We start from the raw sequence: 12,936 nt of genomic DNA on the forward strand, positions 1-12,936 counted from the left end.
CACACTGTACACGGGCAAGCTCTCCTCAAAGCTGTTTGTAAACTTGTCTCTACTTCCTCAGCAAACATGCTGAAATGAATGTTTAGTACAAACAAAAAGGAGAAATAGCATTTAACCCCATTTCAAGCATCCAGTTCAAGTGGCAAACCATTAAACTTTCAAAGTTCAAGAATTTAAGAGACTAAAAGTTTAGGCATAATACAACACTTTATTTTAGTTGTAACAGAGGTACTGTCAAGTGCCCACTAGGCAAATATAATTCATACAAAAACCCAGAGCTAATTTAATTTACATCCTTTTAACAGTTCTTTGCCTGATTTAAATTTACCCAGCTTAGTTTACGTAAACTGTTTGGACACAGAATGTGCCAGTTTGAATTTGGCAAGGAAAACATGCTTTTAATACGTAAAGACTGATTTATTTTCATTTTTGACCTAATTAGTTAAAAATAAGTTTTGTGATGGCTGACTTACACTGAACTAAAAATCAAGATTTTTCCCAATAACATTTATACAATATTTAAAGGTATCAAGAATATTTTAAAGAAAACCTACTGCTATTAGAAGTCAAAGCTGTCTAGTACTGAAAATATTCTTTATAGTAAGATTATGTAAACTACTTAGGAAAAGCCTACAAACCAAAGCCACCACAATATAAAGCATCAGCCACTGGTGGTGTGTTCCAGTTCATTCACAGGTGTAAAACTATAGCATTCACTATCCTCACTAGCAAGCTACCTACTAACAGGAGTAAGGACCCCAGCACCCATGCCCTGCCAAAGTATATGACCATGTTGATCTCGAAACACCATTTCTTCTCACTCAGAGCTTCAAGTACAAATGAAAAAAAAAAACAAAAAAACAAAACCAACCAAAACCAAGATTACTTCAGTTTTTCTTTTAGATCTAATCCAAGTCAGTTTTTGAGGTGATAAATACTTTTCATCCTCAAATAAATCTTCTCATAGTGTTACACCACCTCTGCACATAAATCAGCAAGAGACCACTGAGAACTGAAGAGCAAAGCACAGCCGTGTCACCAGAGGCTCTAATGCCTATTAAATTCCAGACAGAAATGAATCCAAAACCTTGACAAGCCTTCAATTAACACCAATCCATTAACTTTCACATAGCAACTCAAGACAATAGGAAATAAGAGCACAAGGCTCTAGGCCTCTCCATTGCCTTCTGCACTAGACACCCAGGGTCTCAAATCCCAACATCCTACTAGGGCTCTAACCCCATCAAAAAGATTTGCTGCAGTAAGGAAAACCAACTTCAGAAACCTAGCTCAGGAGTCATACAATCTTAATATCCCCCCAGGTAAGTTACTTTAAAAGTGAAATATAAAGAGAGGGTTTGGGTGGTGGGAGTACCACAGCAGTAGAGTTTTACAGCACCTTTAGAGATATTGTCCAATCTAACCTCATGTCATCAGGGCACAACAGATAGCAACCCATCGTTTCAGTAAGATAGCCATGCACATTTTCCTCACAGCAAACCAGGAAAGTCCTTCTAGCTCTGTGCACATGTAGATACAAGAAAAGGGAAAACAGCAGTGAGACCACACTAGAGAAATGTCAATCTGCCAAGGACATCTTCACTAGGAGTAAAACACGTACCTATGCTCATGCTTGTAACCACAATACTGAGCTTCAACAGCTCACCTAATCTGAAAAGAGTAGAAAACTCTTATCTGAGTTTTTACAGCTGGAAGGAGGGAATCAACATTTGCTAAAGGCTTGGCTTCCAGAAAAACTGCACCTACACTGAGCTTCTCTTTCAACAAGTAACTTAGATCAGCATGCTTTTCAACACTCAGGTTATTTGGCATTAGTGTATAAACCAGCTACACTCAAATGTACTACCTTCATTAAAAATACTCACCTTTATAACATGTAATTTTATTCACTGGAAAGCACTCACCGATTTACTAACCAGCTTCTAAACACCCATAATTGAAGCTGCAAGTATCAGCTTTCATATAATAAACTCTAGACACCACATAACTTGTCAGACAGTAGAAGCAAAGATGCAAGAAGCTCTAGATACATCAACCACATGTTAGCAGCCAGAAACACACCACTTCTCTTATATATACAGTATATATTTTTATACACACACATATATATTTCTAAAAATATATACATACTATATATAAGGAAAAATAATAGGAGAAAAAATGTAAAGAAGCATTTGTCTCTGAAAATGTCTGGATGGCATACCAATAACCACACCCAGCCTGTGAAATAAAACTGGTTTCCAGAAGCAAGCAGCAGAGCTATGAAGAAGGAGGGGCACCAGACTAGAATCATAGAATAAATTTGGCTGGAAGGGACCAGAGGAGATGCCTGTCTCCTGTTGTTCGAAGCAGGACAAAGGCATTCAATCAGGTAGCTCAGGACTTAGCCTATAATCCTTATTAGGATTGCAGAGCATTTCTAACAGGACAAGATAGAACAACATGATGACAGAAGTGCTTTGACTGTAGTATCTGAAGCAAAAAAATAATTCTGTATCACTTTTACAGCCAAATCAGTAACAACAAGAACAGAATCCACATAAAACCCAAACCAAATCAACAAATTTAAAAATGCAAGGATGAGCAGATAATTATTCAACGGTCTCAAGGGAGCTTTTGTAACAAATACTCTTGTATTCACACATTTACATTTAACAAAAAGCTCATTCAACTGCCCAAAGTTTGTTGGTTTTTTGTTGTTTAGGTTTTTTTAATTGTTGGCACTATCTCCCAATATCACACCAACCTATTACAATATGCCTATGCTAAGAAAACTGAAGTCTACAAAAGTACTTCTAAGTTTCATTCCATCTCCTCTTAAAAGCTTCTCTAATGGCACCCAATTAGTCTTGAAAAATCTCTAAAGGAAAATCAAGTTTTTCTTCTCTGCAGTGACCTGAAATGGAATCTCATCTATTTCCTTTAGTGTCATTCTGGCCGATTAGCTTCTTTTTTGCACCCACGTAAGACCTCAGTAGTCAACTGGGAACCCCTCCAAGCCTGCAAATCAAGATGCAGAAAGGAAAGGTGCTTATCAATCCCCAAAATGACCATTCTAAAAAGCCCTGTGCTTTCTTGGTTTCTTCCTGGAGAAGGCAGGGCCAAGATGAGCTGAATAATCAAACAAGATCAAATGAGACTGTGGGGTGCTTTCTCAGGTGTTCCCCCATTGCTAGCAAGTCTTCCACAGAACTCACAGCTCAATCCATCTGAATAAGCCACAACAGAAATGGGTAACTGGAAATATAACATCCTCATAGGTAAACTCAGGAAATGGGGGTTAGATGAGTGGACAGGGAGGTGGATTGAGAACTGGCTGAATGGCAGAGCTCAGGGGGTTGTCATCAGCGGCGCAGAGTCTAGTTGGAGGCCTGTAGCTAGCGGTGTTCCCCAGGGGTCAGTACCAGGTCCAGTCTTGTTCAACTTATTCATCAGTGACCTGGATGAAGGGACAGAGCGTGCCCTCAGCAAGTTTGCTGATGATACAAAACTGGGAGGACCAGCTGATGCACCAGAAGGCTGCGCTGCCATGCAGCGAGACCTGGACAGGCGAGAGAATTGGGCGGAGAGGAACCTAATGAAGTTCAGCAAAGGCAAGCGTAGGGTCCTGCACCTAGGAAGGAATAACCCCATGCACCAGGACAGGTTAGGGGTTGACCTGCTGGAAAGCAGCTCTGCGGAGCAGGACCTGGGAGTCCTGGTGGACAACAAGTTAACCATGAGCCAGCAATGGGCCCTTGCGGCCAAGAAGGTCAACGGTATCCTGCGGTGCATTAGGAAGAGTGTGGCCAGCAGGTCGAGGGAGGTCCCCCTCTACTCTGCCCTGGTGAGGCCACATCTGGAGTACTGTGTCCAGTTCTGGGCTGCCCAGTTCAAGATAGACAAGGAGCTACTGGAGGGAGCCCAGCAGAGGGCTACGAAGATGATGAGGGGACCGGAGCATCTCTCTGATGAGGAAAGGCTGAGAGAGCTGGGTCTGTTTAGCCTGGAGAAGAGGAGACTGAGAGGGGATCTTACCAACGCTTACACGTATCCTAAGGGCGGGTGTCAGGAGGATGGGGCCAGACTCTTTTCAGTGGTGCCCCGCGGCAGGATAGGGGGAAGGGGCACAAACTGAAACACGGGAAGTTCCATCTGAATAGGAGGACAAACTTCTTTGCTTTGAGGGTGACAGAGCACTGGAACAGGCCGCCCAGAGAGGCTGCAGGGTCTCCTTCTCTGGAGATACTCAAACCCCACCTGGACGTGATCCTGTGCAACCTGCTCTAGGTGAACCTGCTTTAGCAGGGGGGTTGGACTGGATGATCTCCAGAGGTCCCTTCCAACCCCAACCATTCTGTGATTCTGTGAAATTCCGCACGCAAGATTTTATAAAGCCTGTACTTTTTCCACATCCAAGAAAAATAATCTGCTATTGGTATTTTTATGTTGTTCAACCCAAAAGAAGTAAAAATTTTTAAGGCAATATTTTTGTCTGCTTGAAAGAACTTTTAAGAATTGTGCTCTAAAATAATTTCATCAGTAGCCAGAACAATGACTGTAGTGAGGGACTACAGTCAAATAAATTAAATAGGTACAATAAGGAAGAGGCATTGACAAAGTTTCTTTTCAAGACAACAGATGATATTTTGCAAGATATATGGTATTTATTTTTAGACATTAGTCATACAATAACATTACAGATTTTATTTTTCTTGAAAATAGCAGAGTATTTTACGTTGAGGTGCTTTGCTAATACTAATTTTGTACAGCTTAACATTTATTTTTGCTGTTACAAAAGGTTTGGCTGTATTTTTCAAATCATTAACATACTATACATGGAAAGAAGTAGTCAGTATACATACAGGTATGCAATGCATCTTTTAAAAAGAACAAGTCTTCACAAAAAATAAATACTGAATTCAAACACAAAAGCGAAAAAGTGCCATATGCAAACACATGCCCTGTTTTTTGAGTATCTATTATCTTTTCAGTCAAAAATCTCATTATACATGGAACAGCAACAGATAACTGGCTTTGGATTGCTGTAATGACTGTCAGGCCAGTACAGTGCAGGCAAAAAGGCGTAAAATAATATCAGCAACAGATTCCATCTGGACTTCAATATATCCTTGTTGATTTCATCTAAGCAAAAAGTGTTCCAAGACCTTACAATTTTTAATATTCCAATTTTTTACATGAGAAAACATACGAAAGAACATATTCCCTACTGATTACTCCCCTCAGATTTCAGTTTATGTGGGTTTTGATTCAAATCTACACATTACTCCTCCAGTCATTTCAAGGATATTTCAAAGTTAATTTATTGGAATTAATTAGTATTAGTATTAACTCTCAGTTAATGTAACATAGAATCTTCAAGTGAGGTTGTTTAAGTATTTTCTACGTAAATTTGGTATAGTTTATTTTCACGTCTTCACCTTTTTTATTTCCCCTCCCCTTTCCCTAATATAATTTCCAGTTAAAATACTTCAGGGCTCTACTGTATGAGAACTTCCATGTAGCATCAAAAATAACCCATAGGGCTACATTATCTATTCCTTGAAGGGAAAAAAAAATCCCCACCTAAAAAGTCCTCATCCTGAGTCAAAGAAGAAAATCTAACAAAAATTTATGAACCTCGCAGACACAGAAAACTGAGTTTGTTGGTTTGTAAAAGCAGTACTTGCAGCAGTCAGCCTGCTCAGAGAGAAGATAAGAGAAGGTGGCCAAGGCCTCATCATTAAAGAACAGTACCATGGTAAGCCCAGCATGTGTTTGAAAGAGTAAAACACCCTAATATTATTTCATGGTGTTTGAGCAGGGATTTGTTTTTCCTTAGGTCAGTGTTATAGAAGCTTGTACAGTACACTTGGCTTTTTTGTTTGAGTTTATAGAAGGTCATAGAACTGAAAACCAAAACTAATAAAAATAAAAGTGTCCACAAATATTTGTGAGACAATAATAAAATGTTTTAGGATACAATCAGATACCGAATTCTAGCTGCTACTGATCCATATAAAATTGTCAGCAAGTCCAAGTATCCATAGGTGATGGCTAATTCCTATTTCTACCAATTCTACCACTCAGGGCTCAAAGCGCAGTTCTTCTAGTTTAAGTTTTTACACTGATTTATTTTATTTGCTTTTATTTTTATATATATACATGTAATTATTTTTTAAAAATTGTGGAAGAAATCACCATGCATTTATTAGGCCTTCTTCCTTGAAAATAGATACTATTTCCAAAAACGTTTGCAATAAACCTACTATAATTTATTTTTTTTTTTTTTTTTTTTTTTTAGTACAGAGGATTTTACACAAGACAACAGTGGATTTCCCCACCCTCACCTCCCAAAGTTTTGCTCTCCCTTTAGTCCACCAACACAGCAGGCTCAAGGGGACACTCAGGAATAGCTTTGCCATCTGGATCCCACATTACCAGATTAATAACGCTCTTTCATACATGACTCCAAGCAAAGAGACCAAAACTTTTACAAAATCCTGCCACTGTTTTCCCTTGCTAGATGACAATCCCAGCCTCATGTCACCAAAGACAATTCACAGATCAAGCTACCTAGAATACATGGATCCTCACACACCTCCTCTTAACCCAGCCTAGGTTAACATTTAATATTTCAACACCACAAATTCATTCAAGATTGTCTTCTAACTCTATCTAAAAGAAGTGACTAAGTCTCCACTGTATTATTAACTGATTAGTAGCATCACTAATTTTTTTAGTAGCATGACAATTGCAATGGTAAAAATCATACCTGTTGTTTAAAAAAAAATAAAAATTGAATGTTTGTGTTCCAATGCCACACCGATTAGCTTGAACAAAGACTAAGAAAGTTGGAAGTACTTTCAAAAAAGCAGTAAATGCACTTAGTTTTAACAGCTACAAACGTGTTTGGCATGCCACATACTTAAATCTGGATATATCATTGCCGTGTACTGTTTAATTCAATGCCTACGGATACTAAATACAGATCATTAAGGTGCAGTGATGAGCAAACTGGGGGAAGCAAAAAGAAAGCATAGCAATTAATCAGCATCCCCATAAACCTATACAAGAATACACATCTACAAGGTAACTATCATGAAGATGCAGTATCCATCCCTCCCTTCCTAGTATAAGGGATAACATTATTCTAGTACTTGAGGTAGAATATTCTTATGTTAAGTTCAATATTTAAGACTCGTAGGAGGATATAAATACGCTGAAGCATTATGAATCATCCTGAGAAAATAGATACATTTTGTTTTATTAACCCTACAGCATTCAAAGAAGTGGAAGTTTATCTTTTCTTCATTTATGGTGAGTTATTTAAACATTTGAAAAACCTGTATTGGGAACCCCACCCATTCAGTTAAAAAAAAATATCCTAAAACAGGCAAGCTGTTACAGAAGAGCCAAATTTCCTGAAAATCATCTAAGAAAAATTAAATTATCTTCACCCTCCCACTAACTAGCCATACCCTCTAATAAACAACGGAAGTCAGCACAAATAAGTCAGTTACATGGCCAGGAAGTTTCTGGAATGAAGTTCAAGAAGTTCTAGCACATTACAAACAAGTCAATAAATTTAATTATTTCCAAATGGAATGCATTGAAACTCCGTAAAAGAAATGCTACCAAAAAAAAAAAAAAATCTGTACAGCATGGAAAACTCTTCTGTCATTCTTTCCCGGGTTCCCATCTTGATAGCTTAAGCAGGTTTTTCCAAGCATGTGCAACGCTCACGGCTGCAACTGATTTCAAGAAGAGTAAAAACAAAGTACTGAAGTACTAAACAAAATGCTGAAACCTAAGATATCTAACATAAGATACTAAATAATAAAAAATATTTTAAACTTTGTGCCCACTCAAGTCTGGCCAACAGGAACACCCACCCTTCCAAGAGTAACACAAAATCAGAGAATTGTACCAAGTGCTCATACCATACAGTGATCAAGACACTCAGAGCCTATGAGAATGCAAACAACTTTGCTTTCCTATCAGTGTTCAAACAGTGTAAATACCATTTTCTTTACCATTTTTCTCATTCTGCACAATGTGCAACGTTCATTTAATAATCAGTTATTCAATATTTCATTTTTTTAACTCCTGTTCAGTGTGGGTATGCAATCATATCATTATTGAAACACAAATATAGTGGGCCACAAATTAAGAAGCCACAGGCACATTAATTTTCTCATTTCTTAACTGAATACTCCCATTTTGTTACTTTGATATTTTTAAAAATTTGCCTATGTGCACACATGCATACCTCTATGTAGGTTCTCCAGATGGTGTGCAGAAACTTGAAGAGCAGGTTAAGTGATTTTGCATGATGCTTATAGATAGTTCAAAACCTAGTCAGAATCTCTGACTGCCCCAGACATATCATTGTCATTCAAGCAATCGTTGCTCACACTGGAAACCGAGCTTTCACAAGAAGCTTTTCAGTGGTGCCCGGCAGCAGGACCAGAGGCAACAGGCACAAGCTGAAAAACAGGAGGTAGCATGTGAACAGCAGGAAACGCGTTTTCACTGCGAGGATGTCTAAACCCTGGCACAGGTTGCCCAGGGAGCTTGAGGAGTGTCCACCCTTGAAGATACTCAAAAGCCACCTGGACATGGTCCTGAGCAACTGACTCTAGGTGGCCCTGCGTGAGCAGGGGGGTTGGACCACATGACCTCCAGAGTTCCCTTCCAACCTCAACCAGTCTGGGATTCTGTGAAGAAACAGCACTAGAAAGGGATAACAGACATACCTTGCCACCAGGCTTCACAGCAGAGGGAGACTGAAGAGACTCCCTTCCAAAATCTGTCATTGCAGCAGGCTCTAATTACTATCCTTTTCTCCCAGCTTTGTCCTGTTCTATCCCATTCTCAATAATCTATCTCCACCTCGTCCTCAAATACCTTCTTCTCCTTCCCTTCCCCACACGGATATCCTACACCTTAAGCCCTGTCTCCATAACAAGTTAGATCAATTTTCTACTCTCCTCAGGCTTTTCATCTTTGGATCCAGGTAACTGCTACATTCCAAGCAGCAATAAGCACATTCAAACAGGAATTTTTTTATATATTATATATACACACATACACACACACGGGGTTTTTTTTTTTTTAAGTGTATGAAACCTGGCCAGGTTTTTTCCATTATTTGTAAAAACCTGACCAAATGCATAACCACAAAAAGGTGACCCTTCCATTCTTTATTAAATATTGTAACAGTACTGAACGTGTTTAAAAGAAACCTTTTGATTTTTTATTTTTTTTCTTCTGAAGTAGCTTCTTTCTCAACAATCAACTGTTTTGGCTTGAAGCAAATAAAAGAGTCAGAACCAAACCACATGTAAATCCATAAAATAATCAGGCCGAGGCAGTCATCTGGTATGGGGAGGGTGGAGAGAAGAAAAAAAAAATAGTCAGCCCAGACACACTTGGCAAAAGCTATAAGCAATTTAAAAGCTGGGTCTTAAAGAGGAAGCTTTGGGAACCTTAATTATAGACAGTAGTTCCAGACCTGTCTACTAAAAAAAAAAAAAAAAAAAAAAACCAAAACACACCACAAACAAAAAAAACCAAAAAACTTAGTAAGACTAGATGTTTCAATTTCTTCTTGTGCATTTGGTAAAGAAACATCTTTTTTTTTTTTTTTAATAAGCTCAGAAACTCCCATATATATCAACATCTATTCTAAAGTAATAGATCTCACATTTTATCTCCAAATTTGTATATATCACAGGATACTGTTAGAGTATTCAATTATCAAATTTACAAATTTCAGGCTGACAACCATGATCTTGGTGAAGGCTTTGTTCCATTTAGAGCAGAGATCCAAGACAAAGGGATGGATTTCGTATGATGTATATAGTGTGGAACTGGTGGTTCCCTTGCTCTTAGTGACAAATAAAACTGATACTGCAAGATAAACAAAAGACTGCTTTAAATGTATATGCTTTGATCTTTAAAATAAAAAAAGTTCTTAAAATGAGAACACTGAACAAAGATCTGGGTTGTTTGTTTGGGTGTTTGTTGTTTTCTTTTAATTCCTTAAACTGTCTACTGTTCTGCTGTAAATTTAAGACCACATCAAGAAGCCCATATCAGTTACCCAAGCATTTCTTTCCTGCATAATACTGCTTCTTCAGAAGTTTCACTTAGTGAAATGAAACAAAATGGGTTAAATCAAAAGAGCAGTTCATGCAAAATCATGGATACACTAGACTTCTGCTAGATCTAATAAAGGAGAGAGACCTGCAATCAAGAACAGATGAGCTGCTGCTGGAGAAACAGGAAAGGCTGAAAAAAAGAACTGTAACAAAAGCTCAGCACAACAGAAAAAGAGGGAAAGATGATGGGCTACAAAATGAAAGGCAATTACCCAAGGAAAGGGTTTCAAATCCTACATATAGGGTGGGGCTACCACTCCCTTCTGAAGTACTGCAATTCATTAGATATTGCATGGGTATAATTTTTTTACCACAAAACTTAGATCAGCAAACTGATACAGACTTAAAACAGATGTGAACGTAATTTAAGTTGAAGACTGCCAGTTGCTTACTCAGTAGGACATTTTCAGGATTACCTGAAGGGAGCAGACGTTTCATTAGTAAAACTGGCATTTTCTAGAATGGTAACTGGACTAAAATCCCTCAAACCCTAGCCTTTTATACCCATTTTTATCACAGCTTCTTATTACTTGGGCTTTCTAAAATGGTTTACATGAATGTTTTTCTCTGTCACAACAAGAAAAATAAAACTCTACAGCTTGAGAAGAAACATATTAAGTGTTCAATACTGTTTTGTACTAAGTAGAGACTCAGCATACTCTCACCAGAGTATTCAAATCTCATTTCTGGGTGATGCTATGTTGTCATTTTTCACTACCATGAAAAGCATTAACAAATTCTGCTTCCTGGATTAACACTGCAGATTAATATTGATAATGGGATTTATATCTCTGCCAAGAAAATGTGATGCAATGTTCATTCACAATACTTCTTTCTCGTAGGGCTGAGCATCACTCACTGCATCCACGTGGCCAGTAGGGACCACATGAGAATAAATGAACAAGTTACGAAGAAATGCTTAATTGTGACAACACATTTTCCTAATAAAATTTAGAACTTCTACTTGTAATTATAAAACTTAAAGTTATCAGATTCAATTTTGGAACTACCTTCGTGTCCCTGTGAAGAGGGAAATGTTACACAACCAGTTAAAGAATTGTATTTGGGACCAGCCTCCTCAGCAGTTAAATATTGTTTAAATACAGATCATGGAACCTGTTTTGCAGCTTAGTTAAACGGAAACTAGAAATAGAAGCTTTGGAGAAAAGCAAAAGATATTCGATCATATACACCAGTTAATTACTGGCAAAACTGTTTTCCACGAACCCAAATTTTGGCAAAAACCTCAGTTTCATTTGTATCTCAAACTGTACTGCAGTTGTATCTCTCGGTTCCTATCTCCTTAGGCCACAATTTGGTAGGCAAGTCAGTTTGCATCACAGCACACAAAGAGGAGGGCACTAAGCCTGCATTCCATTCAGTTATTAGTTTTTACAGAAGATCCTTCAGCATTCATATTTTTCTCTACACTGCTTTACCCTGGGGGAAAAAAAAAAAATGAGGGATCCCAATAATCACCTATCTTCTTCAAAATAGCTACAAGTTGTCCTGCTCTGGCATGATGTTCACCTTTAAAACCCAGTATATAAGAATAGTCAATCGCCTCGTTGATTTCAGTAGCATACATACTCATTTTACAGGCCAAAATATAAACTTCTGAGAGAAGACACTAGTATCTCATTAATTTGGATATCATTCATTATAAGAAGCCAAACCACTGTTAAAAGGCTTATGTCTCTAGCACAGGTGCTGAGTTTGTCTATACAGAGCAATAACAACGGACTTTATAATACATATAATATTATTCCCCACAGCAGCTCTAGCACAGCCTCACTTAAGTCTAATTCATTGCTTTTATATATATATATATTTAAAGCACTTTTGCTGTATTAATCCTCTTCCATATGATCCAATTTCATACGTCTTTAATGCCTACTTTAGGGATTACACAGCAGAACATTGCAAGAATGAAGGGACATCCAAAGAGACTCATAATGCAACGTTGCAATAAGAATACTAGGAGTTAATTCTTTCTGTACCAACAGCAACAGAGTATTGTTTTAATCTATACTATCCCACAGTAAGTGATCACTGCAAACACACTGTGGTTTGTAGAGACAAACATAATGCCTTGCAAGTCAGCCTCAGTAATAACAAGCAAATTGCAAAACCAGCATAAAAGTTCTTGGACCAACTACTGTAGCAACAGGAGGAGATTAAAAATGTTCAACTGAGTCTGACGAATTTTTCTCATGTTACATTCATGCTACTTGGTTTCTGTGCATTTAGGAGGTGCAGTAGAAATGGCTGAGGTCAACTGGTAAAAAATACTTAGAAACCTCACAATTCCAGCAATGGCTGGAATGTCCTGCGATAAAAGACGCTTGCAGAAGACTACTGAGGTTACCTAGTTACTCAGACATGCACCACCAGCACCTGCAAACTAAGGATACTCCACAAGCTCAAATGCTAGCAAGCATTAGTTAGCCAATTGCACACTGGCAGAGTAACGCTAGGGCTACGGTGCTCTGCCCCTTGCAGTTTTAACAACAGTAGAATGGTACTGGCAAGACATGAAAAATCCTGACAGCTTCAGATTAACAGGGGTTCCCAAATTCCCTTTTTCTCCTAAGCTCATAAATTAAGAAAAGGTATTTCTCCACTGTGCTCCACAACCTACCTGATCACCATGGCAATCTCACAAAAAATAACATTGCTTGTTCATGACTAGAATCTTTAGCAACTCACACCTCCGAGATGACAAATCCGCATGAAGAGCATGCTGCCACAGACTAACCCATCGCTCTCG

At 38.2% G+C, this 12,936-nt stretch overlaps 1 protein-coding gene across 5 annotated transcripts in view; it reads right to left on the reverse strand.

Moving 5' to 3' along the window:
* The window catches only part of CDKL5 (cyclin dependent kinase like 5), a 141,975-nt gene that overhangs the window by 104,802 nt on the left and 24,237 nt on the right, over positions 1-12,936 (reverse strand). The window contains exon 2 of one of the 5 annotated variants that reach the window (XM_087757991.1): positions 8,273-8,489. The exons of the other annotated variants lie outside the window; for them this stretch is intronic. The gene's annotated coding sequence lies outside the window, so the exon portion shown is untranslated. The remainder of the gene's footprint in view (positions 1-8,272; positions 8,490-12,936) is intronic. 5 annotated transcript variants of the gene reach the window in all.

Source organism: Nipponia nippon, unplaced genomic scaffold, assembly GCF_047370975.1.
Source record: "Nipponia nippon isolate SJK-2023a ecotype South Korea unplaced genomic scaffold, ASM4737097v1 scaffold_2, whole genome shotgun sequence".
Taxonomy (NCBI): Eukaryota; Metazoa; Chordata; class Aves; order Pelecaniformes; family Threskiornithidae; genus Nipponia; species Nipponia nippon.